General features: G+C 60.0%; 1 long non-coding RNA gene across 2 annotated transcripts; it reads right to left on the bottom strand.

Moving 5' to 3' along the window:
* Positions 1–16,567: 16,567 nt before the first annotated feature.
* On the bottom strand, positions 16,568–23,390 carry LOC114112674 (uncharacterized). 2 transcript variants are annotated; one of them, XR_009599471.1, is made up of 3 exons: positions 23,010–23,390; positions 19,201–19,331; positions 16,568–19,110 (listed from the first exon to the last, which is right to left on the bottom strand). It is a non-coding gene; the product is annotated as an uncharacterized LOC114112674 (long non-coding RNA). The 2 variants fall into 2 exon arrangements; XR_009599470.1 differs by having other exon boundaries at positions 16,568–19,331.
* Between the last annotated feature and the right edge of the window lie 1,145 nt (positions 23,391–24,535).

Here is a 24,535-nt window from a genome sequence, read left to right as displayed (position 1 = left end):
ACGCCCGGCGGGGCCCAGCGGGACCCTCCCCCGACGCGGAGGGGGGAGGCGCGGGCCGCGGTAGGCAACGAGCGGCACACGGCCCCACCGCGGGGCCGGCGCACTAACTCCCTCCCCTCCCACGGAGAGCGGGGAGTTCTGCTCTACCACGTGCTCTGGCAGTCGCCACGGTGGCCACTGCGCACTCGGGAGGGGCAGCGGCTGGGGGCTCCAGTACCCCAAGGCTCCCTCTCGGATCGCTAGAGAAGGCGTTCTCACCGAGGGCGCGCCGTCCCTCCCCCGGACCGTCTCACCTTCGGGCCCACGGAGGCGCTCCGCCAGCCACCAGGCCTCAGCTGGGCGGGAGGGGTCTGCGGTACAGGGAAGCAGACCACCACACAGGAGCGTGTGCGCGGTCAGGGCCAGAGCAGAGCCCGCGCGTCCCGCCCCCCCGCAAGGCCTCATCCACCAAGGCCTCCACGACGAGGGGAACAGGCACGCCTCTCCCTACCGCCTCGACCCCCCCCAAAAGAGAGCCACTCTCGGGACACACACGCCACCGTGGCGGGGACCCAAGGGGACACCGGGTTGAGGGAAACGACACCACCGCTCGGCCTCAGGCACCTGAGGGACGACCTGGAGCGCTCCAGGGGCACCACCGAGGGTCACACGAGGCACGCTCACACACCCGCGTGGGGCGCGCAGCTGGCGGCGGCGGCACAGCCCTCCCCGCCACAGGGAGGGCCGCTCGCCGGGCACACGCCGAGAAGGCGAAGCGGGAGCAATCTGCTGCGTCAGAAGACCAACGGCGCCCACTGACGCCCCGAGGCAAGGGACAGCAGGAGACCGAAGATCAGGGCCGGAGGCCACACACCCAACCCTGCCTTCCTCACCCCTCCCTGATGGGCAGCGGGGGGAAGACAAGCGAGGGCCCCCGCGGACAGACCGAGAAGAGCGGACACGCTCACTGGGAACGCCCGTCCCTCGTCTGGCACGGCTTAGGCTCGGCCCGGGAGAACACGACCACACCACATCGATCCGTGGAGCCAAGGTGGGGCGGGGGGAGGCACGGCGAGGACAGTCACCGGAGGGGCCCGCTTTAAGCCTCGCCGGCAACCTCCATCCCCCCACCTCGCCTCAGGCGAGAGCGGCCAACGACCCCAAGAGGAGAACACCTGACACGGAGCCCACAGGGCGGGGGTCGTCCCAGCCGCCCCAGGTGCCCACAGCGGGGGCGAGGGGCGCCCAGGGTAGAAGACCCGCGCCACCTCGCCCCGCCACCCTCGGGTCGCCCAGAGACCGGAGGTGGCACCGGGGGTCGGGTCAGCCAGACGACACCACACAGGAGCCGGCGCACAGGCCCAGGCGGGCGGCTCCAGCGGCAAGGGACGAACCGGGCACCAGCTGGCGGCCCAGAAGCCCAGAGCCCCGCGTGCGTCTAGAGACCCACAGTCCTCGGTGGCAAACACCAAAGGAGACCGTGTCAGCACTTACCTGGTGGCAAAAAAGGCCTATTAAGGGCGACGAAATGACAGCAGGCGACAGAGGAGCCCATCTACGACTCGCAGGGAGGGCCCCGGAACCTTGTCCCGGCCACCTGTCCCCAACACTGCCCCATACACACCAGGCCCCGAGCTCTCGGGGGGGGGGGGGAGTGCGGGGGGGAGTGCGGGGGCAGGCGGGGGTCATCTAGTCGACCGGGGGGGGGGGAGGGGCGCGTGGTGGCAAAAGGGGTGGGGGGGCGCGGACACCGAGAGAGGGGGAGCTGGCCGAGGACGCCCTCCCGCTTCGTCCACGCGGGTAGGGGTACCGGCCCGTCCGAGTCTCCGGACGGGGATTTGGCTTCGATGTGCAAAGGAACACAGAAGACAGACCCGTCAGCGAGGCGCTTCCCACGAGACGAGCGGGCCCCGGGGCCCAGACCGTCCTAGACGGGGCACCCAGGACGGCCCGAGCCGGTCCCCACCTCCCGACTGACTGGGATTCAGGGAGTCGGAGAGGGTGAGCCAAAGTCGCGTCCGACGACCGAGACCCACGAGGGCACGCCGGAGGGTCGAGCGCGCCCTCCCCGGCCACCCGCGGAAGCAGGGTCCGGTCCATCCACGTCTCCGGACCCGTCAGGACTTTGACAAAGAGAAAGCATGGGTGCCGGGAGACGGCTCGGGCGACCGGACCCCACGGGGGGACCGCACACGCGCCTCCCCGGTCAGCCCTCGGGTCCCCACCTCCGGAGCGCGACGCGGAAAACACCTCGGGCAGGAAGGACCCGAGGGCCCGGACCAGGCGCGCCCTCCGGCGACCTCCAAGCCACCGTCCGGGCCGGTCCCCACCTCCGGAGCGGGGCCGAGGGCGAAGCACACGCTCCTGAGGGCGGCCCAGGAGGAGTCCGGACCGCCGAGCCCGAGTCCAGGCGCTCCGGGCAGGGAAGACCCTCTCCCTGCCCACCGCGGCGGCCCGGCCCAGGTAGGGTCCGGGCGGTCCGTCTCCGCGGCCGCAGGGGCACGGGGAGATGCTGGTCGACCCGGTCAGGCCGCCCCGCAAGCCGGCTGCGGTGCGCCGCGACGGTCACCCTCCTCAGAAACCTAGAGAACCAATCTCCGGCGACAGCAGGACTGTCCCTAGGCCTCGGCGCCACCGGGACTGTCGCCGCCAGCGTCGCCGGTGTCTGAGAGCTCTGCCTCGGGCCCAGAGGCTGAGTCACAATCCTCCTGAAGGAGGCCTCGCCGAAGCTCCAGAGGGGAGGGACAATATACAAGCGGCCGCCAGGTGGCTCCCGACAAGCGACTCGAACGTCCCGAGGACGGGTGGCTGTCGCCGGCCGCCGGGGACGCCACCGCGCCGGCCGCCCAAACGCCCGAGCTCGGCCCGGAGCCTCCGCCGCCGAGCGACGCGACGCGACGCGACCCCGGCCGCAGAGGAAGGGAGAGACGCTGGGAAGGATCTCCTCAGGAGGCTGCCACGAAGGAGACTCACTCCCCACGCGATTCCGGGGTGCTGGGGGACATTCCACGGAGACGCCGGCGGGCGGTGGGGGCTCGGGGCGGGGTCGGCGGAGAGAGGGGCACCAGCGAGCGGCATCGCAGACTCCCCGGCCCCCCTCCCCCCGAAAGAGAGGGAGGGAGGGAGGGAGGGAGGGAGAGGGCCGGCAAAGCGAAACCAAGGCGAGCGCTGCTCGGAGAACAAAGCAGGACTTTGGAAAGCAGACGCAGACAAGCAAGCCCAGGAGCAAGAAAGGAAAAGGAGGAGACACACTCGGAACCCCCACCGAGAGAAGACACAACTCAACCTGGGTAGAGACCGTGACAAAGTCCGAAGACAACAAACCCAAGCAGGCGCCGCTGGGTGGGGAAAGTGCACTTGAGGTCAGGAGAACATGGATTTCAAAACAACTGAAATGGCCACACACACCAGAATGGCAGGCAGGCGGGAGGGCGGGCGGGAGGTCTGGGGTGGCAGGGCTGCGGGGGTGGGGGTTGGGAGGGGCGGGGGTGGGGGGTGGGGCTGGGGGGCGGGGGCGGGGGCGGGGGCGGGGGGGGGGGGCTGAGGGGCGTGGAGGTGAGGAGGACCGGACCGAGTCAATAGGGATCCACTCCATAAACCCCGTGTTCCATGACAAGAGCCAGTTAAATGAATCAATAACTTTGTGAAGTCGATCAGAAAGGAAATGAAACGAAACCACCAGGCAGGAAAGTCAGGTCATAGAAGGGCTCCGGCTGCTAAAAAGTCAGAGAGAGGGAGAGGGAGAGGAGGAGGGGGAGGGAGAGGGAGAGGGAGAGGGGGAGGGGGAGGGGGAGAGAGAGAGAGAACGCATACACACGTGCGTATACGCGCGTCCATATGTATACGCACGCATATTCGCGCCTATATATACGCGCACCCATGGGTATGGACAAACACGTTCGAAGGGCATGCTCACAAACACGCATGTGTCTGTGTGCGCACGTGTGTGCCTAGGCGTTTCTACCGTGCGTGTATGCTTGCGTGTATATACGTAGACACAGGCATATATACACAGACGTACGAGGATATACACAGGTACGGATACACATGCTCATACGTGCAGATACGTCGGTATCCATAGACACACACGTACAAATCAAGGCGGACGTGTCCACGCGTACAGATGCACACGTGTGTATACGTGTGATGTATACGCACAGGTGTGGGTGCACGTATATGCGTGCACGTACGTGCATGCTTCCATAGACGCATCTGTCCTCGTGTGTATATGCACACGTGTATGCACACATGCATACGCACACACGGACACATCCATAGACGTCTACGGATCGCGTCTAGAGGTCCACACAGACGTACGAGTGTGTATGTGTCGGGATACGCACATGCATCTATAAGTAGACGTGCGTGCACGTACGCACATACAGGCGCCCGGGGGCGTCTAGAGCGCCTACACGCAGACGCATGTGCATAGATGAGCACACACGGAAACGCATACGCGAACGTGCGTGTGTGTCCACACACGTCCATAGAAGTCCGTGCACATGTGCCTACGTGCACAGATACCCACGTGTCTGTGTCGATGTCTACGTGCGCGCGTGTGAGTATCTATGGGTGTATCTATGTACATATAGATACTCACAGACACACAGGGACGGAAACACACATCCGTGTGCGTGTGTGTGTGTGTGTGTGTGTGTGTGTGTGGTATATACGGGGAAAGCGCAAGCATCTTGCAAAAGGGGCTTTTCTGTCCAAAACTGATCGAGGCGTCAGACAACTCAGCCTCCAAAAGGGAAACAACCCCCGATGAGCGAAGTGGGCAGGCAGGGGGCCCCCCGAGCAGACACCTTCCTTCCAAAGAAAGGGAGAACAGACAGACACCCAGAAGCACAAGGGAGACAACAAATCAGCGGCAGGGCTGGGCCGGGCTGGGCTGGGGCTGCTGGGGGTGGGGGCGGGCTCACGGAAGCACCCCGGGGCGTTCATCTGGACATTGATCCTTCTGCTTCGGAGGGGAAAGGCCCAGGAGCTGGAATCGCCATCGCGACAGCAAGTTCGACACATCAGAGGACAGTGGCTCCTGATCGATCGAACGCGCCTTTTCTGCCGCTGAGGAACATGTGGGCGGACTCAGAGAGATCACATCTCATCCCCTGGGGCCTCCCAGAGAGAGAAACCACATCCCTAGGGAAAAGAGTCCTGCGATTCCCTCGGAACACTCCACCAAAGAGTCCCCTTCGACCCAACCCAGCCACTCCACGGAGTGCCCACGGAGGGACGGACAAAGAAGATACGGACGTGTGTATGTGTGGGATCGACCCCCCATACCTAGGTAGACATCCGTACACACAGAAGGAGAGAGCTCTCTGTCTGTGTGCCTACGCCTGTATCTATTCATTCACTCACACACACACACACACACACACACACACACACACACACACACACACACACAGAGGAATGGGACTCAACCACCCGAAGGGAATGAAATCTCACAGTCTGCAGGAACTCGGAGAGACCTTTAGAGGGGATGATGCTGAATGAAATACCTCAGAGCCGTCGTTTCCATGCAGTACCTACCAAACGAGACACCGTGAACACAACAGAACCCAAGAGAAACAGGCTCCTAAGAGACCACCGCGGAACACATGAGGGGCGGCCAGAGGAGGGAGCGGGGGAAACGGTGGCGGGGGGCGGGGTGGGGGAGAGAACGAGTGAACGAGCGCCCCTGGTGAGGGGAGACAGAGGAAGCGGGGCGACCTGCCCTTAGGGAATCCAGGCGTCACGGGCACGTCGCGACACCAAACGTCGTCCGCCGTGACACCGAGTGGTGACGGACGGTCCCTCACTAGATGCATCCTGGTGATCTCTGTGTCATGCGCTGCACTCGAAAACATCGTCGGTGCAGCTGAAAAGGAACGGGGGAACAACACACACACACACACACACACACACACACACACACAAAAGGGAAAGGAAGCAGGACGGGAGGAAGGAAAGAAGGCGAAAGGAAACGTCGGCCGTCAGCGAGAGGTCCATTTGAGAAGAGCGGGACTTGCGTGTGTGTGTGGAGGGGCGGGGAGTGGGGAGGCGGGGAGAGAAACTAGGGTGAGTAGGAGGACGGGGAGCAGGAGGAGGAGAAAGAAAAGGACCGACCGATGGCCTCGAGGGCGAGGGGGAGATCAAGGATCCAAAGAGTGGACAGGACGGTCAGGTGAGTGCCATAGGGAAAGGAAAGGAAGCCAACCCACGAACACCCTCCCCACGGTGGTTGTGTTCAGTCCAAGATCAAGATGTGGGTAGCACGGTGTCCTCCAGCACACAGGGACACACAGGGCCTCCCTTGGCGTGGGAGTTCAGGATCACCCTGAAAGCTGAAGCCGTTCTGTTCATCCACGGCTGACAAGTACCATGGTCTCACGACATTCACACATCCTAGCAAACCATCGAAAGACTCTCTCACTCACTCGCCGTGAAACACGTAGACAACAGAAAAGGAGCGACACGATCGTGGCTGGCTGGCTGGCTGGCTGGCTGGCTGGCTGGCTGGCTGGCTGGCTGGATTCCCATGAGAGTCTGAGGATGGAACACATGGACAGAAAAGCATCCGATTCCCTTTGGTCAAGAATCGGTCTCGCCTTCTGCGCCTGGTGTCTTTCCTACGTCTGGATGATTCCCTCCCCACCCCACCCCACCCCACCCCGCCCCCGCTCCGCTCCCAGCTTGAAGGTGCTCTCAAGGTCCCGCCGGAACGCTCTCTTCCTCTCTTCGGAGCGCCCTTCTGAAGGGGAACGTTTTCTTCCACGTCATCGCCCCGAGACAGCTTCAGCCTGGCCTCCCTCCACCCCCGCCTCCCTCTCTCCCTCCTGCTCCTCTTCCTCCTCCTCTGAACTCTTGAGCTCTCCTCGCACCGGCCTCTCACCCCACACGGTGGCAGTGTTGGCCTAGGTATGCTCAGGCGTCTCCTCCCCGCATCCCAGTGGACTGCCACTGGCTCTCTCTCGACTGCGTCGTCCTGGGACCATGTGTTTCCTGGCCCTTTCTGCGGGTGGGGGAGACCCGGACGGGCCGGGGCCAGGCGGGGGTGTGGGGGAGCCTGCATGCGGGGGGGAAGGGTGGGGGCAGAGAGGAGGAGGAGGAGGAGGACGAGGAGGAGGAGCAGGAGGACGAGGAGGAGGAACGACACAACTCCCGAGTGCCAGTGTGTGCCTGTGGCCCGGGAAACAGACGACGCACCGGGCTGGCTCCGAAAGGGGATCGGTCATGAGATCGGGCACGTGTGTTCTTTGCAGAGGCCCTGCAGATCGAACAGGCAGGGGCAAGGATTGGGCTTCCCGCACTGAGAACTGTTCACCCGTCGTGGAAACAGGCGTCTGTCACACCGGGGCTTCGGCTCCCGGGGCGATGTCCACAAGCCGTAGCCACCGAAACGTGCGCACGCTGGAGCCGCCGCCGTGCAGAGGGAGATCTCATCCGGCTCCTCGTGTCCTTCCAGTGAGCAGGCCGGGATCTCGGGAAGCACAGAAAGCCAGAGAGTTGCATGAACCTGACCGTCACGCTTTCAGAAGCCAAGGGAACCAGAAATGAGGTTCACTCGCGTGTGGGTCTGTCTTTCCACGGGACGAATCCTCTCTTTGAGCAGATGAGGGTTCCGGGGGCCCCGTGGAGCAGAGAGGATAGAGAGTTCCCTCAGGTCCCTGCTCCTCCCATGCACGCGCACGCTCCCCAACGGTCCTAGGAACAGCCTGCCCCAGAGGAGCGTGCTGGCCACAACCCACCTCCACGGAGACGGAGACGGCAGTGTCCGTCCGCGTCAGTCATCCTCGTCCAGAGTCCCCGGGCCGTGGGCCCTCGCCTTCACGCCTGGCACCGTCCGTTCTGTAGGTGTGTGTCGAACCTGCCCGGAGCCCTGTGGCATCGTCCCGGATCAGGGGTTCGGTGGAAAACACCCTGTCCCCCTGCCTCCTCGGCAGGTGGATCCTTCACCACTGGACCACCAGGCAGGGAAGTCCCTTCACAGCCTTCTAAAAGCATCTACCCTGAAACATTCCATGTCGTCCTCCAAAATCACTGGACCATCACGACTGAAATGAAGGAAACTATGTGAGTTCAAGAATGTCTTCACTCCTCAGTGCTTCTTGCTTTAGAACCACGAAGGCATCTCTCTCTCTCTCTCTCTCTCTCTCTCTCTCACACACACACACACACACACACACACACACACACACACACGCACAGAGGAGGGCTCATCGTCCAAAAGAAACCAACTGTTGTGTTTCTCCGTCCCCCTTGTGGCCGTCGTGCCATCGCTAGTCAAAGGAGCTGATCTCCTGTGGAATCCGATGTCTTCTTCTCTAGGACGCTTCAAGAAGCAGCAAGAGTGCCGGTTTGTGAGACACGAAGGTCAAGCCGTCACCATGCAATCCCTTCTCCGGGCCTGATCGTTCAGAAACTCTCCCATCCCAAGCGGGGGACGTCAGGATATCCATCTTGAGTTTGGGACGGGGGCTTCCCCGGCGGCTCCGTAGGAAACCATCCCGTGCCCACGCAGGAAACACGGGTTTCATCCCCGGCCAGGGAAGATCCCACGTGCTACAGAGCCACGAAGCCCATAGGCCTCGCCGATGGAATCCGTGCTCTGGATCCTGGCCACTGCGAGCGCTGAGCCCACACCCAGCGGCCACCGAAGCCCACGTGCCCCAGTGCCCGCGCTCCCCAAGAGGAACCACAGCCACGAGAAGCCCAGACACACAACCGCAGAGCGGCCCCCTCCTCCACGGAGAGAGCACGGCTGGCACAGCAGTGAAGACACAGCACACCCCCACAGAAATCAGAGACACCCCATGGTTTTAAAGCAGTACGGGGTCTAGGACGGGATGCCGTCGGCCAATACCTCGTCCTATCCCTCGGGAAGCTCGCTGACTCTGCGGTAGATGAGATCAAGAAACCGCAGCTCCCGTGCCATCGGAAGTGTGGGAAGCTCTCCCTCCAGTGCTGAGAGCCCAGTGGAGACGTGACCCGTGGGGACCGTGAGCGTGCCTGTTCTCGTGAAGAAGTCCTTCCCAGTCCGGGCTCTGGAGATCGGCCCACGCGGACCTGCAGACAGCGGACGGCCATCCCTCTCGGCTCCCTGCGGGCTCACGGGTCCAGGCGTGCCGTGCCCCCAGCATCTGCTCGCATCTTCTGGGCCCGTCTCCCCCGCTGTGCTCCGCTCACTTGGAACCCTTCTCCCCTCTCGTCTGACCTGTTTTCCTTCCTGTGGCGACTCTTTCTGGCTCCCTGGCACCACTTCACATTGTTCTCTTCTCACCGCACTCGTCTCGTGGAAAGAATTCCACGTCTCTCTGCTCTGTTCCCCAAGGAGTCTGTCATCGCTCCATTCCTCTGGGGATCGACTGGCACCCAGGCCACCCCGGCCCACGAAAACCGTGGCTCCGTGTGGATGGGACGACTTGCCGACGACCGCGGGGGGCTTGTGGACGTGGAAAGCTGGCACCGGGGAGTCGTCCTGCGGACACACCCTCGGGCACCATCGCGTTCGTGGGAGCGTTTGGGTTGTCGTTGTGGTCGCCGCCGTCTTCCCTAAGACGTGTGCGGTCGCCCTGGTATTCCAACGGCGTCTATTGGAAAAGAATGGCTCATTCCTGGATCCCCTCAGAAGGACTTCGAAAGAGTCGTGGTCGAGACGTGATCGATCTTTCCAGCACTCTCACTTGTGGGTAGACATCTCAAGAAAAGAGACACGGAATCTAAATCTCAGAGAGAGATCTGCACTCCCGTGTCCACGGCAGCATCCGTGGACCCGTCACACGGGTCAAGAGAGGGAAACAGCCCGAGTGTCCATCAAGGGAAGAAGAGGGAAGAAGACACACGATCCAGATAGAGATCGATCGATAGGTAGAAACAGATGTCCCATGGAGCCACAGGAACGAACACATTCTTGTCTGGTGATAGCATGGATGTGACTTAGGGCGTGATGCCAAATGAATAAGTCAGGTAGAGAAAGAAAAAGACTTTCTCATGCCACTTACATGCCATGGATGGCCATCAAAAAGAAAGAAAGAAAGAAAGAAGGAAAAAGAAAGAAAGAAAGAAAGAAAGAAAGAAAGAAAGAAAGAAAGAAAGAAAAGAAAGAAAGAAAAGAAAGAAAGAAGACGGTCATCACAGAACGGCTGGGGGAGGGAGAAATGGGAATATATTGCATTGATGTAAGGGGAAAGAAAAAAACAAAAAACGACTTCACGGATAAGGTACATCTATACTGTATACGTCACAAAGAGCACGGTGATTCTAAGGAACAGCATGATTATTATAGGATGGTACTATTCGGAGAAGGCCATGGCGCCCCACTGCAGTCCTCTTGCCCGGAAAATCCCATGGACGGGAGGAGCCTGGTGGGCCGCAGTCCACGGGGTCGCTCACAGTCGGACACGACGGAGCGACTTCCCTTGCACTTTTCACTTTCACACCTTGGAGGTGGACATGGCAACCCACTGCAGTGTTCTTGCCTGGAGAATCCCAGGGACGGGGGTGCCCGGTGGGCTACCGTCTGTGGGGTTGGACAGATTCGGACACGACCAAAGCGACGCAGCAGCAGCAGCAGCAGCAGCAGCAGCAGCATGATCATCTGAGAAAGTTGCCATGACAGTGGACATGAATCATTCTCCTCCCGTCCAATGGCAGAAGGAAATGGCAACCCACTCTAGGATTCTTGTCTGGAACTGTCCACGGATGGAGGAGCCTGGTAGGCTACAGTCCGTGGGGTCGCAAAGAGTCGAACACGACCGAGTGACTTCCCTCTCTTTCACATCCAGTCATGATCTGTATGGCTTGTGAGAAAGCTATGAGCTACCGCTTGGGTGGTCATTCTTCTTTGGCAACAGACAGGTGCCTCTTGTCCCCATTCTGTACACATGAGGACGAAGGATGTCATACGTCCTTCACGAAGGAAATGATATTTCAATACACCTGGAAGTGTAACACATAAAATCACCTAGTTTTCTTGTCTTTCCATGAAGAGTCAGTATCGGCTGCGCCAAAAAAAAAAAAAAAAAAGGAAAAAAAAAAAAAAAAAAAAGAAAGAAAGAAAAAAAGAAAGCTTTATTTGGGGGTCTTCGATATGGCCATGCAGGGACACAGGTTTGAATAAAAACCGGGGGAACGTTCCCCAGGAAAGAGTCGGGGGCTTAGAAAGCTGAAACTCCGTGAGGTTGGAAAGCGACCTGAGAGCAATGATGATGGACTGTCATGCAAACAAGGAACTGTTTCTTCTTCCAGGGTAGATAGACTGTCACAAGTGATGTAGGGAAAGGGGAGGGTGTGTGTGATAGGGGGTCTGGAATGTCGGGAACACTGTTTCGATGATCCGGAGGCCTCTGTTCCCCAGGAGGTGCTCCGAGTTTCCAGACCGAGACACAGACCTCTTCCTCCATGGCCCTCCCCTTCTCTATTTCGGGGCGCTCTCTTGGCGATGCGGATTCCACTTTGATTTTCCTGTCACGTGTCATCCCCTTTTGCATTCAAAGATACCATTCCATCATGGGACCTGGTTTCTCTTTTGAGAGAGGATTCGAATGAGACACGATCACTCTCCGCTGCGTGGTTTCGGGCACGAACGACCCACACGGGGATCCATGCCACATCTCTCTCTGCCGTAGAGAAAGGCTGCGTATGGCAAACGATGCCACGGGATCGGCGAGTTCCTCGGGCTCAGCACTCCCTCGACTTGGCTGCGGTTTTGGTTTCGTCCCCTTCCGTGTTTGCTCGCTCGCTGACCCACACGATCTCTCCGGATAGGGCAGCCCATCGAAGCGGAAACACAATCGAGTCTGTGTGAATCCTATTCATGCATCCGATGGGGAGATCCACGACCTCTACGTGGATCCATACACATGGCCGTGTTGGGTTCAGGAGGACCCTTTGGTGTTTTCTGGGTGCGCTCTTTGTCGTCCATGAGCTCACGTGCCTTTCGGGGACATGGCTGATGGAGACGGACACCAAGCAGCAGGGCAGCAAGCTGGCGTCTCGGCCTAGAGCGGTTCCCCAAAGGACATCTCAGAACCGGGGCTGAGACAGCCATCCCTCCCAGGCCCCCCTCGTCGCCGGGGGAGGGGAGGGGAGCGGAGGGAGCGGTGGGGTGGGGTGGGGTGGGGGTGGGGGTGGGGGGTGTGAGGTTGAGGAGATGGGGGTGGGAGCCGGGTCCGGGTGAGCGTGCGCACGCGCCTGTGTGTGTGTGGGTGTGGGTGTGTGGGTGTGCGGGTGTGGGTGTGTGTGTGGGTGCGTGCATGCGTGCGTGGGTGGGTGGGTGGGGCGGGGAGGGGAGGGGACGGGACTGGGCTCGGGGTTGGGGGTGCACGGGGTGAGGGACTGTCCCGGTCCCCCTGAGACGTGAAGGCAGATTCTGTCCCGCTGAGAACTCCCTGCCTTCAGGCGCGCGAGGGGAGCAGGTTTCTCTCCAATCCATTTAGTAAACGGTTTTGAAAAAGTTTCCAGACAAAAGTATCACACAGTTATACACAACATGTCTCCTCGTAATTGCCGGGGCCAGCGCGAGGAACTCCGCCCATGGCAAGGTCACGAGGAAGGAGGCTTGGCACACGCAAAGGCGTGATCAAGCCTCAGAAACCCCCGTTCCCAAGCATCTACCCCCCAAAGCCAGCGTCTACCTAGAAATGATGAGTCTAGTGGGTTGGTCAGGAATGACGTGGGTGAAGGGTGTTTCACGTGTCGGGCCAGTCATGACGGCTCACGCCCGGCCCTGGGTGTGACAAGGGCGTCTCGGGTCAAACCTCTCTGCTGACAGACTAGCTCGCGTGACAGGGTCACCCACCCTCCCGCCACGACGCACACGAGCGTCGGCTCCCTCTCCACCGTAAACAGCACAGAGAGTCTGGGAGTCTCTGGAGAGTCTTCGCGAGCACAGGGCTTTTCTCACGGTCGAGTCCGTGATGGCCGCCAGGCCTCCATATCCTTAGGCACCTGGGAATAGATGAATCCATGTCGTTGGAATGTAGAAAAGCAAAGAGAGTCGTCTTGAAGGGGAGCAATCCTAGACTTTTTGAGTGAAGGAACGTTCTCTTTGGGAATCGATCCCCGTCCTTTGCGACCCATCCCTGTGTCCTTGCTATGTCAACATGTCACTCGATCACTCTCTGAAGACTACATAGACCTTCAGGGCCACATTGGGGAAAGGATTTTCATGTGTTGGGCTGATGGTCGCTGCTCCATCTCCATATTCCCTGCCCTTATCGTGAAGATCACTAGCATCTAGGGGAAATAAGTATTCACCTTTCAGACGACTCATGTGAAGTTTGGGTTCAATCCGTTCCTTTCTTGATTGGAACTCACGACACCCTCACCCTACAGGAATGTCACTTTATCTGGAGGGTGGTGCCCGGTTTAAGAAAAAAACACCCTCAGAACACGTAAGTGTTTTGGGGATCAGAAAGAAAGGATCATCACAGGTCAGCAGGCCTCAGGGCCAGAAGATGATGTCATATGTCATATCCCTAAGACTTTTTTTTTTTTTTCCCCAAACATGTATGTGAAGCACCTGATTTTCAGAAAGGTCGGGACTCCCGGCCCCCACGTGACTCTGTAGTCATCCCTATACGTCACAAGAGGGATAGAAGCAAACCCACCACGAAAGACATCGGATCCGTTTCTGGAAAGACGGATACCCCCACGTCGCTTCTTTCTTTCTTGCTCCCCGTTTCTCTGGCCGAATTCCAAGTGATTCAGCCTCTTTTCCTCCACTCGTTTTCCTACGACACGATCCGTTTCTAATCTCTCTCTCTATCTCTGTCATTCAATATGTCTTTATCCAAGGACGCCAACGCCGTCCCCGCCTTCGAATTCCCTGGATCCGACGGGGCTGGACCCCGGCAGGAGGCGGTGTGTGGTGGTGCGTCTGGGGCACGCGCAGGTGGTGCTGCGTGGGTGTGTGTGGGGGTGGGGGTGGGTGGGAGGGGTAACGTGTGTGGTGTGTGTATAGGTTCCACGTGAGGCCGAGTGTGTGTCGGGTGGGCACCATGGGTGTGTGCGTGTGGGATGCGCCTGTGGGTGTGGGGCGTGGCCGTGGCCGGAAGGGGGTGGGGCGTGCAGAGACAGTGGCCCAGAGACACAGCCAGGCAAAGGACAACGCAGTGTGTGTGTGTGTGTGTGTGTGTGTGTGTGCGTGCGCGTGTGTGTGTGTGTGTGTGTGTGTAGGGGGTAGGGGGGAGTGTGTGGTGTGCGGCCTGTGCTGCGTGTGTGTGTGTGTGTGTGTATGTGTCTGGGGTCGGGATGTGTGTGTGCGCTGTGTGCAGGCGGGGTGTGTGTGCAGGTATGCGCGTGGTGTGTGGTGCGCCTGTGGTTGTGGGTGTGGTGGACGGTGGGTGGCACAGAGACACAGCTAGGCAAAGGACAAGGCAGTGGGGGGGGGGGGGCGGGGGAGCGGGAGAGGTGAGGGGGCGGGGTTCATAATCTGAAAGGCGAAAGGCACAGGGACGCAGGGACGCACGCACGGACGCACCCACCCACCCACGCACGCACGCACGCAGGCACCCAGCCACGCACCCACCCACCCACCTGCCCACGCGCCCACGCACGCACGTGCCCGTCCACGCTGTTGCGTGACGAGCTGGGTGGAGCTAAGCGTGTGATGACTCTGTCCATTGGGTGGAAATCACAGATCTCAGTGAGGTTATGATGGGAGCAGGGGCTTTGACGCAGTGAGACGGACAACACACTGATGATCGACTTAAAGGTCAATAGAGAGGGGTCTGAAACCTCCCAGAAGGAAATCACAGCACTGTATCAAAGTTTGGTGTCACTATTTGTTCTGGCATAGTCACCAAGTTTAAACGGTTCATTTCTGAATGTCATTTCTGTCCCGCTGAGAACTCCCTGCCTTCAGGCGCGCGAGGGGAGCAGGCTTCTCTCCAATCCACGGCCATGCATCGTTTTCGCCCTGTTCAAAAGAAAAAAAAAAAAGAAAAAAGACCAAAACGTATTTGTTTATCTTGGCCTGTGTTCTGGGCCGAGGCCAAAGACCTCTTCAAGCGTGTCGAAAGGATCTGACAGGATGGGAGGGAGGGTGCAGGTCAATCCATGGGTCAAGAGATCCACAGAATCTGTCACAGCTGTGACTCGGGCCTTTTTCAGAAACAGGCCCATTTGGATGATTCCCTGGACAGGAGTCACCCCAGGAGTTTCCTTGAAGGGATCGAGTTGAGCTGCAGGAGTCCGGAGCGTGACCCCGCCGCCGCCAGAGGGCCTCCTCAGCCCGGCAGGCCGGCCTGCAGGCAGGGGCTATTGTCTGCGGGCCCCACCGCCACCCTCCCCCCCCCCCCCCCCGCCGGGCCCCGGCCGATAGCTTCATTCAAATGCAGAAAGCTTTCCAGTCAAGTCAGAGCCTCTGACTTCGCCCCCAGCTTCTCTCCCTTGAATGGTGATCCGCCCCACCCACGCACCCCTCCTCCCATCCCCATCCCCATCCCCATCCCCATCCCCATCCCCATCCCCATCCCCCCATTCCATGTCTCCACCTTGAGACCGCCCCTTTCGGCACCGTGCGGAGGAAGGGGGCTGGGGGATGGGGAGGGTGGCCGAGGGACACACTCGCCTCGTGTCAGGCCAAAGGAGTCTCCTCCTGTTTTGTCACCCAGGAAACCCCGCTCATGCGTGCGAGGATCGTGGACGTGCGTCGAGGCAGCCATCGTCACTTGACAGCTTCCCCTCCGTGGGGGGAGGTTTTCATTCCTGCCTGCCTCCAGTTCCGTTCCGTTCAGTCGCTCAGTCGTGTCCGACTCTTTGCGACCCCATGAATCGCAGCACGCCAGGCCTCCCTGTTCATCCCCATCTCCCGGAGTTCACTCAGACTCACGTCCATCGAGTCCGTGATGCCATCCAGCCATCTCATCCTCGGCCGTCCCCTTCTCCTCCTGCGCCCCATCCCTCCCAGCATCCGAGTTTGTTTCCAACGAGTCCCCTCTTCTCATGAGGTGGCCAAAGTACTGGAGTTTCCGCTTTCGCCTCATTCCTTCCAAAGAAATCCCAGGGCTGATCTCCTTCAGAATGGACTGGTTGGATCTCCTTGCAGTCCAAGGGACTCTCGAGAGTCTTCTCCAACACCACAGTTCACAAGCATCCATTCTTCGGCGCTCAGCCTCCTTCACAGTCCAGCTCTCACATCCATCCACGAGCAAGGAAAAACCATAGCCTTGACTAGACGGACCTTAGTCGGCAAAGTCACGTCACTGCTTTGGAAGATGCTATCTAGGTTGGTCATCCCTTTTCTTCCCAGGAGTCCGCGTCTTTGAACGTCATGGCTACAGTCACCCTCTGCAGTGATTCTGGAGCCCCCCAAAATAAAGTCTGACCCTGTTTCCACCGGTTCCCCATCTCTTTCCCACGACACGATGGGACCGCATGCCATGATCTTCGTTTTCTGAATGTGGAGCTTTAGGCCAACGTGTTCACTCTCCTCTTTCCCTTTCCTCAAGAGGCTTTTTAGCCCCTCTTCCCTTGCTGCCATAAGGGTGGTGTCATCTGCATATCTGAGGGGATCGCTATTTCTCCCGGCCATCTTGAGTCCAGCTTGCGTGTCTTCCAGTCCAGCGTTTCTCACGATGCCCTCTGCATAGAAGTGAAATAAGCAGGGTGACAATATACAGCCTTGACGTCCTCCTTTCCCAATCTGGAACCCAGTCTGTCGGTCCATGTCCAGTTCCCACTGTTGCTTCCCGACCTGCATACGGATTTCTCAAGAGGCAGGTCAGGCGGTCTGGTCTCCCCATCTCTTTCAGCCTTCAGAGAGACAGAAAAGGAGGGAGGGGCAGAGCGTTCCTCTGGCGCCGGCCGGCTCTGTAGTCCCTCGAATCCAAAACACTCCATCGGGCACGGAGGTTCACGTGCGGTGGGCTGGAGTGGGGTGGGGACGGCGGCCTACTCCGAACCCTCGCAGTTTCCCCTCCTCTGTCACTCGCCTGGAACCTAGGAAGAGCTGAGCTGGTGTCTGTGTGCGTGAGCGCGTGCGCGTCCACGTGTCCGTGAGAGACGGCACGTTGTGCGTGTGCGTGTGCGTGTGCGTGTGCACGGACGTGAGAGGAACAGGGAGAAAAAGGAAAGAAAGGAAAAAAGAAAAAGAAAAAAACAAACCCAGAAGGAGGGAAGGACGAAATAGGTTCGTTAGTAGGGCCTCCATGTCTTGGAAAGAGTTTCTGAGCACAGATCCTCCGTTCAGTGAGTCGGCGATCGTATCTCCTCTACAGGAGGCCGTGATGTCGATGGACGGGTCCGGGAAAGCAGGCCTGGGGTGCAAGCCATCGGGGATTTTCTTTCCCCTCAGAGGCACTGGTAGGGAAACCAAGGAAACACACAGGTGCATCCCTGGAGCGGATTCGAGACACCAGTCGGCGCAGGGAGAGGCAGTCTAGGAGGCTGATTTCTAGACGTCAGGGTCGGGTCCTGGAGCGGGTTGCCATGTCCTTCTCCAGGAGGCCTTCCTGGCCCAGGGATGGAAGCCGGGTCTCCAGGCGTGCGTCCCCGCGTTTCTCAGAAAGACCCTCTGGGCCCCTAAGGAACCTGTGGCAATCACGATCGCCAAGGAGATAAGAATCCTCCACTGAGAGTTTCCGAAGTCTGGAAGGACCAGATCGAGAGAAAAAGGGAAAGGATTGCCTTCTGCCGACAGGGGTGTTGTACGAAGGGACCAAGGGGACGTCCGTCTTTCCAAATTCACAGTTTCCACATTGTGTCCTTTCGGTCCTCTGTGTTCTCTTTGTATCTGGAAAGCAACAGGTGGAACGGTATAGGTCCTTTCATTATTTTATTTTTCTTTCTGTCTTTTTCCCGCCCGCCCGCCCGCCCGCCCGCCCGTCCGTCCGTCCCTCCATCTGTCTTCTCTCTGTCTCTGTAAAAAAAAAAAAAAAAAAAAAAAAAAGGAGGAATCTGTATTTCTGCAGGTCAGGAAGCTACAGTTAGAACTAGACATGGAAACCCAACAGGCTGGTTCCAAGTAGGGAAAGGAGTCCATCAAGGCTGTCTATCACCACCCTGCTTATGTAACCTACAGGCTGAGTACACATCATGAGAAACGCTGGGCTGGATGAAGCGCGAGCTGGAGTCAAGATCGCCGGGAGAAATATCAGTCCCCTCAGATACGCACAGGACACCACCCTGATGGCAGAAAGGAAGTCGGGGGGCGGTGGGAGGGAGGGGGGCGCGGGGAGGGGCGTTACAAAGTCATGCTCGTTTCAGGTGTTCAGATTCTTTTCCCTCAGAGGTTCCTGCAAAGTCATACGTCTACTTTCCCGTGCTGGCATAGGATCCTGGTGCTCGTGGATCGTTCTGACGTACAGTGTATGTGTCCACGTTCAACCCGACCTCCTAAGTGGACCGCCTGCTCCTCCCCGCCCCCAATCCTTTTTTCCTCAAGAAGTCAGGCATCCACTTTCGCATCCTATTCCTCAGTTCACCCAACCCCACGCAAGAAGTCATTCCTCAAGCTTTCCCATCGGTTCTCTACACCTCGCCTGATGATGGCGGGGGACTGGAAGACTGACCCCCGTTCCGAAGAATTTCGCAAGAGCTCTGGGTGAAGGCTCCTACGATCTGCTCGGTGAAGTGGGTGGCGTGTCAATCCGTAGAGATCGCTTTCCGTTGCGGTCCGTTTGCTTGTCTGCAGCGAGGGACGGAAGGGAGGCTTCCACCTTCCACAGAGAAAGCTATCCCTAGCGTCCCAAGCATGTCTGACCACCACCCCACCCCGCCGCCCCAGGTGACAGGCGTGACAGGTCAGACCGTAGCCATCGTCACGTCAAGGGTGTCCGCACAACAGGCAGACTCATCCGAAAGGCACCCTGTCCTGGGAAGGGGGAGGCAGGGGAGGGAGGGGCAGAGGGACGGCGAGGAAGGGAAAGAGAAAGAGAGGACAGGGACGCACACAGTGGGGGCGGAGGGGGTGGGGGGAGGCCGTCGGGGGCCAGCGCGAGGAACTCCGCCCACGGCAAAGGCCACGAGGAAGGAGGCTTGGCACACGCAAAGGCGTGATCAAGCCTCAGAAGACCCCCGTTCCCGAGCATCTACCCCCAAAGCCAGCGTCTACCTAGAAATGATGAGTCTAGTGGGTTGGTCAGGAATGACGTGGGTGAAGGGTGTTTCACGTGTCCTGACGGCTCACTCCCGGCCCTGGGTGTGACAAGGGCGTCTCGGGTCAAACCTCTCTGCTGACAGACTAGCTCGCGTGACAGGGTCACCCACCCTCCCGCCACGACGCACACGAGCGTCGGCTCCCTCTCCACCGTAAACAGCACAGAGAGTCTGGGAGTCTCTGGAGAGTCTTCGCGAGCACAGGGCTTTTCTCACGGTCGAGTCCGTGATGGCCGCCAGGCCTCCATATCCTTAGGCACCTGGGAATAGATGAATCCATGTCGTTGGAATGTAGAAAAGCAAAGAGAGTCGTCTTGAAGGGGAGCAATCCTAGACTTTTTGAGTGAAGGAACGTTCTCTTTGGGAATCGATCCCCGTCCTTTGCGACCCATCCCTGTGTCCTTGCTATGTCAACATGTCACTCGATCACTCTCTGAAGACTACATAGACCTTCAGGGCCACATTGGGAAAGGATTTTCATGTGTTGGGCTGATGGTTGCTGCTCCATCTCCATGTTCCCTGCCCTTATCGTGAAGATCACTAGCATCTAGGGGAAATAAGTATTCACCTTTCAGACGACTCATGTGAACTTTGGGGTTCAATCCATTCCTTTCTTGATTGGAACTCACGACACCCTCACCCTACAGGAATGTCACTTTATCTGGAGGGTGGTGCCCGGTTTAAGAAAAAACACCCTCGGAACACGTAAGTGTTTTGGGGATCAGAAAGAAAGGATCATCACACGTCAGCAGGCCTCAGGGCCAGAAGATGATGTCATATGTCATATCCCTAAGACTTTTTTTTTTTTTTCCCAAACATGTATGTGAAGCACCTGATTTTCAGAAAGGTCGGGACTCCCGGCCCCCACGTGACTCTGTAGTCATCCCTATATGTCACAAGAGGGATAGAAGCAAACCCACCACGAAAGACATCGGATCCGTTTCCGGAAAGACGGATACCCCCACGTCGCTTCTTTCTTTCTTGCTCCCCGTTTCTCTGGCCGAATTCCAAGTGATTCAGCCTCTTTTCCTCCACTCGTTTTCCTACGACACGATCCGTTTCTAATCTCTCTCTATCTCTGTCATTCAATATGTCTTTATCCAAGGACGCCAACGCCGTCCCCGCCTTCGAATTCCCTGGATCCGACGGGGCTGGACCCCGGCAGGAGGCGGTGTGTGGTGGTGCGTCTGGGGCACGCGCAGGTGGTGCTGCGTGGGTGTGTGTGGGGGGTGGGTGGGGGGGTGGGAGGGGTAACGTGTGTGGTGTGTGTATAGGTTCCACGTGAGGCCGAGTGTGTGTCGGGTGGGCACCATGGGTGTGTGCGTGTGGGATGCGCCTGTGGGTGTGGGGCGTGGCCGTGGCCGGAAGAGGGTGGGGCGAGCAGAGACAGTGGCCCGGAGACACAGCCAGGCAAAGGACAACGCAGTGTGCGTGTGTGTAGGGGGTAGGGGGGAGTGTGTGGTGTGTGGCCTGTGCGAGCGGGGTGCGAACGGGCTGTGTGTGTGTGTGTGTGTGTGTGGGGGGGGGGGGGCGGGATGTGTGTGCTGTGTGCAGGCGGGGTGTGTGTGCGGGTATGCCTGTGGTGGGTAGGGTGTGCCTGTGGTTGTGGCGGGTGGGGGGGGGGGGGGTGGCGCGGAGAAACAGCTAGGCAAAGGACAAGGCAGTGTGTGTGTGTGGTGGGGGGGGGGGGGCGGGAGAGGTGGGGGCAGGGTATGTGTGGGGGGCGTGGTGTGTGCGGGCGTGGGGTGTTTATGGGGGCTGGGGTGTGTGTGTGTGTGTGTGTGTGTGTGTGTGTGTGTGTGGCGTTGGGGCGGGGCGGGGGGGGGTGGAGTGTGGCTACGCATGTGGTGTGTGGACAGAGACAGAGGAGGGGGGGACAGTCACAGCCAGGCCAAGGACAACGCAGTGTGGGGGGAGGGGAGGGGGGAGGGGAGGGGGGGAGTTTGTGGTGTGTGGCGTGTGACGCCGGGTTGGGTGTGCGTGTGTCTGGGTGGATGTGTGTGTGCGCAGTGTGCAGGCGGGGTGTGTGTTCGCGTATGCGTGTGATGTGTAGGGTGCCGCTGTGGGTGTGGGTGTGGGTGTGGGGGCACAGAGACAGAGGCCCAGAGACACAGCTAGGCAAAGGACAAGGCAGTGTGTGTGTGTGGGGGGGGGGGGCGGGATAGGTGGGGGAGGCGGGGTATGTGTGGGGGGCGTGGTGTGTGCGGGGGTGTGGGGTTTATGGACGGGGGGGGGGGGGGGGGGGGGGGGGGGGGGCTACGCATGTGGTGTGTGGGCAGAGCCAGAGGAGGGGGAGACAGCCCCAGCCAGGCCAAGGACAATGCAGTGTGTGTGTGTGTGTATGGGGGAGCGGGGGGAGTGTGTGGCGTGTTTGGGCCGGGTGCGTACGGGCTGGGGGTATGTGTGCGCGTGTGTGCGTGTGCGTGTGCGTGCGCGCGCGCGCGCGTGCGTGTGCGTGGCGGCGGGGGGGGGGGGGGCCCCGGGGTGTGTGTGTGTGTGCACGCGCTGGGTGCAGGCGGGGTGTGTGTGCGGGTATGCGTGTGGTGTGTTCCTGTGGGTGGTGCGGGCAGAGACAGAGGCAGAGAGTCGCAGCCAGGCAAAGGACGACGCAGTGGGTGTGTGGTATGGGCATGGTGTGTGTGTGTGTGTGTGTGGGGGGGGGTGGTCTGCGTGTGGTGTGTGTGGTGGGCGGGCAGAGACAGATCCAGTCAGGCAAAGGATCACGTGCATGGATGGATATCCCGCATCATCTGCTTGTGTTTTCTGAGCTCATTCAGCACCTCCGCGATCAAGACCACTCCCGTGAAATGTGAGTCTGCCCCCACCAGCCAGCACTTGTCTTTGGCCAGGCAGACAGGGGAGTGTTCCGAGTTGGGGGGGGGGGGCGGGGTTCGCGACTTGCTGTCACCAGGCCAGGTTGAGTCCTCGCGTTCTGCCCCTGAACCTGACTGGAGCAAGTGGATCCGTGTGATCTGTCGCGGCTCTGTTTGAAATCCTTGGCGGGAGAAGGAAGATTTCCCCCCATGCCAGGGGAGACAAGCCCCCCAAAAGTCACCTCCCTGGGGTTCCAATAGCTGTTCTCCAAATCAATCAAGTTTCCCAAAGGAGATTTCCCATCCCAAGCAAAAAAGCCCAAGTGTGGCTCCCCATGGACCTCTGGCCCAAGGTGCCCCTCCCGCAGAGCCTCCTTCCACAGCCCCAGGGCATTCAAGAGTTGGCCGGCCCGGCCCGCTCCCTCCGTGGTCCCCCCGCAGGGCCATCTAAAAAAGCGACCGACAGGCAGGTGGCGCCCGACAGCCAACGCACTGTCCAGAGAGCCGGCCGCAGCATAGAAGCTCCGAGGGAGACCAGCAGGGACTCGTTGCCAGACGGGGCCGGGGGCGGGGTGGGGGGGGGGGGGGGGGGGGGGGGGGGGTGGGGGGCCATCCTAGGGCGCAGTTTCTCCGCTCAGTCACCGAGGCGGACAGGAAAGCGGGACACGCCAACACTTCGCGGGAACGTCTCTGGGGCGAGGTACGACGGACGCACGGACGGACAGACGGACGGACGGGGGGTGGGGGAGGGGGGGGGAGCATTCTTGACCGCACGCCCGCACCCACCGACGCACGCACGCACCGACCGACCGACCGACCGACCGACCGACCGACGCCGGGGTCCAGCCCTGGTGGATCCAGGGTGATTCGAGGGTGGGGATGGAATCGGCGTCCTAGGAAAACATTTAATTCATTATAGATACAGAGAGAGATTAGCAACGGATAGTGTCGTAGGAAATATGAGTGGCGAAAAAGAGGCTGAATCCCTTGGTGGACGTGGAATCACATCCACGCTGCAGATGGGAATTCAGCCAGAAAAACGGGGAGCAAGAGAGAAACGACACAGGGGAATCCGTCTTTCCAGAAACGGATCCCATGCCTTTGTTTTGTAGGCTTGCTTCTAACCTTTTGTGACACATAGGGATGAATCCAGAGTCAACGCGGGGGTCAGCAATCCTGACCTTTGTCAAAATCAGGTGCTTTCCATCCAAAGAAGGTCTTAAGGGTTTTTCCATCATCTTCTGGCCACGAGGCCTGCTGACGTGTGACGATCCTTTCTTCTGATCCCCAAAACACTCATGTGTTCCAAGGGTGTTTTTTCTTCAACCAGGCACCACCCTCCGGATAAAGTTGCATTCCTAAAGGGTGAGGGTGTCGTGAGTTCCAATCAAGAAAGGCATTGATGTCACTCAAGGTTCACATGATTCATCTGAAAGGTTCATACGTATTTCTCCCCAGAGACACAGCTAGGCAAAGGACAAGGCTGTGTGTGTGTGTGGTGGTGGGGGGGGGGGGGCGGCGCGGGGGGGGGGGGGGGGGGGGGGGGGGGGGGGGGGGGGAGCGGGATGTGTGCGCGGGCGTGTTGTGTGCCATCGTCTCGGGGTGTTTACCGGCAGGGGGGATGCGTGTGGCCTCCGCATGTGGTGTGTGGGCACAGCGAGAGAAGAGGAGAGGTGGAGCATCACAGCCAGGCCAAGGACAACGCAGTGTGTGTGTGTCTGGTGGTGGTGGTTGCGGGGGGGGGGGGGGGGGGGGGGGATGTGTGGTGCGTGGCGTGTGCGGGCGGGGTGCGAACAGGCTGGGCGTGTGTGCGCCGGTATGCGTGCGGTGCGTAGGGTGCGCCTGTGGTTGTGGTGGAGGGGGTTTGGCGCAGAGACACAGCTAGGCAAAGGACAATGCAGTGTGTGTGTGGGTAGGGGGGTGCGAGAGAGGTGGGGGGGCGGGGTATGTGTGTGGCCGCGGTGTGTGCGGGGGTTGGGGTGTTTATGGGCAGGGTGTGTGTGTGTGGCGTTGGGGGCGGGGGGGGGGTGTGTGTCTACGCATTTGGTGTGTGGGCAGAGACAGAGGAGATGGGGAGAGTCACAGCCAGGCCAAGGACAACGCTGTGTGTGTGTGTGTGTGTGTGTGTGTGTGTGTGTGTGTGTGGTGGGGGGGTTGGAGGCGGGGGGGGGGGGGGGGGTGTGGTGTGCGGGGTGTGCGGGTGGGGTGCGAAACGGCTGGGTGTGCGTGTGTCTGGGGTCCGGATGTGTGTGTGCGCGGTGTGCACGCGGGGTGTGCGTGCGGGTATGCGTGTGGTGTGTGTAGGGTGCCGCTGTGGGTGTGGGTGTGGGTGTGGCCTGTGGGTGCGAGGGGTGGTGGCGCAGAGACAGAGGCCCAGAGACACAGCTAGGCAAAGGACAAGGCAGTGTGTGTGGGTGGGGGTGGGGGTGGCGGTGGCGGTGGGGGTGGGGGGAAGTGTACAGGGGCGTGGTGTGTGCGGTGGTCAGGGGGAGTTTATGGGCCGGGGTGGGGGGGGGGGGGTGGGGGGCGGTGATTGTGGCGTTGAGGGCGGGGCTGGGTGTGTGTGGCCTCAGCATGTGGTGTGTGGGCAGAGACAGGCGAGGCGGAGAGTCACAGCCGGGCCCAGGACAACGTAGTGGGGGGGGCGGGGG

Source organism: Ovis aries, chromosome 2 (genome assembly GCF_016772045.2).
Source record: "Ovis aries strain OAR_USU_Benz2616 breed Rambouillet chromosome 2, ARS-UI_Ramb_v3.0, whole genome shotgun sequence".
In the NCBI taxonomy this organism is placed as follows: domain Eukaryota; kingdom Metazoa; phylum Chordata; class Mammalia; order Artiodactyla; family Bovidae; genus Ovis; species Ovis aries.
This window is presented reverse-complemented; position numbering and strand designations above follow the sequence as displayed.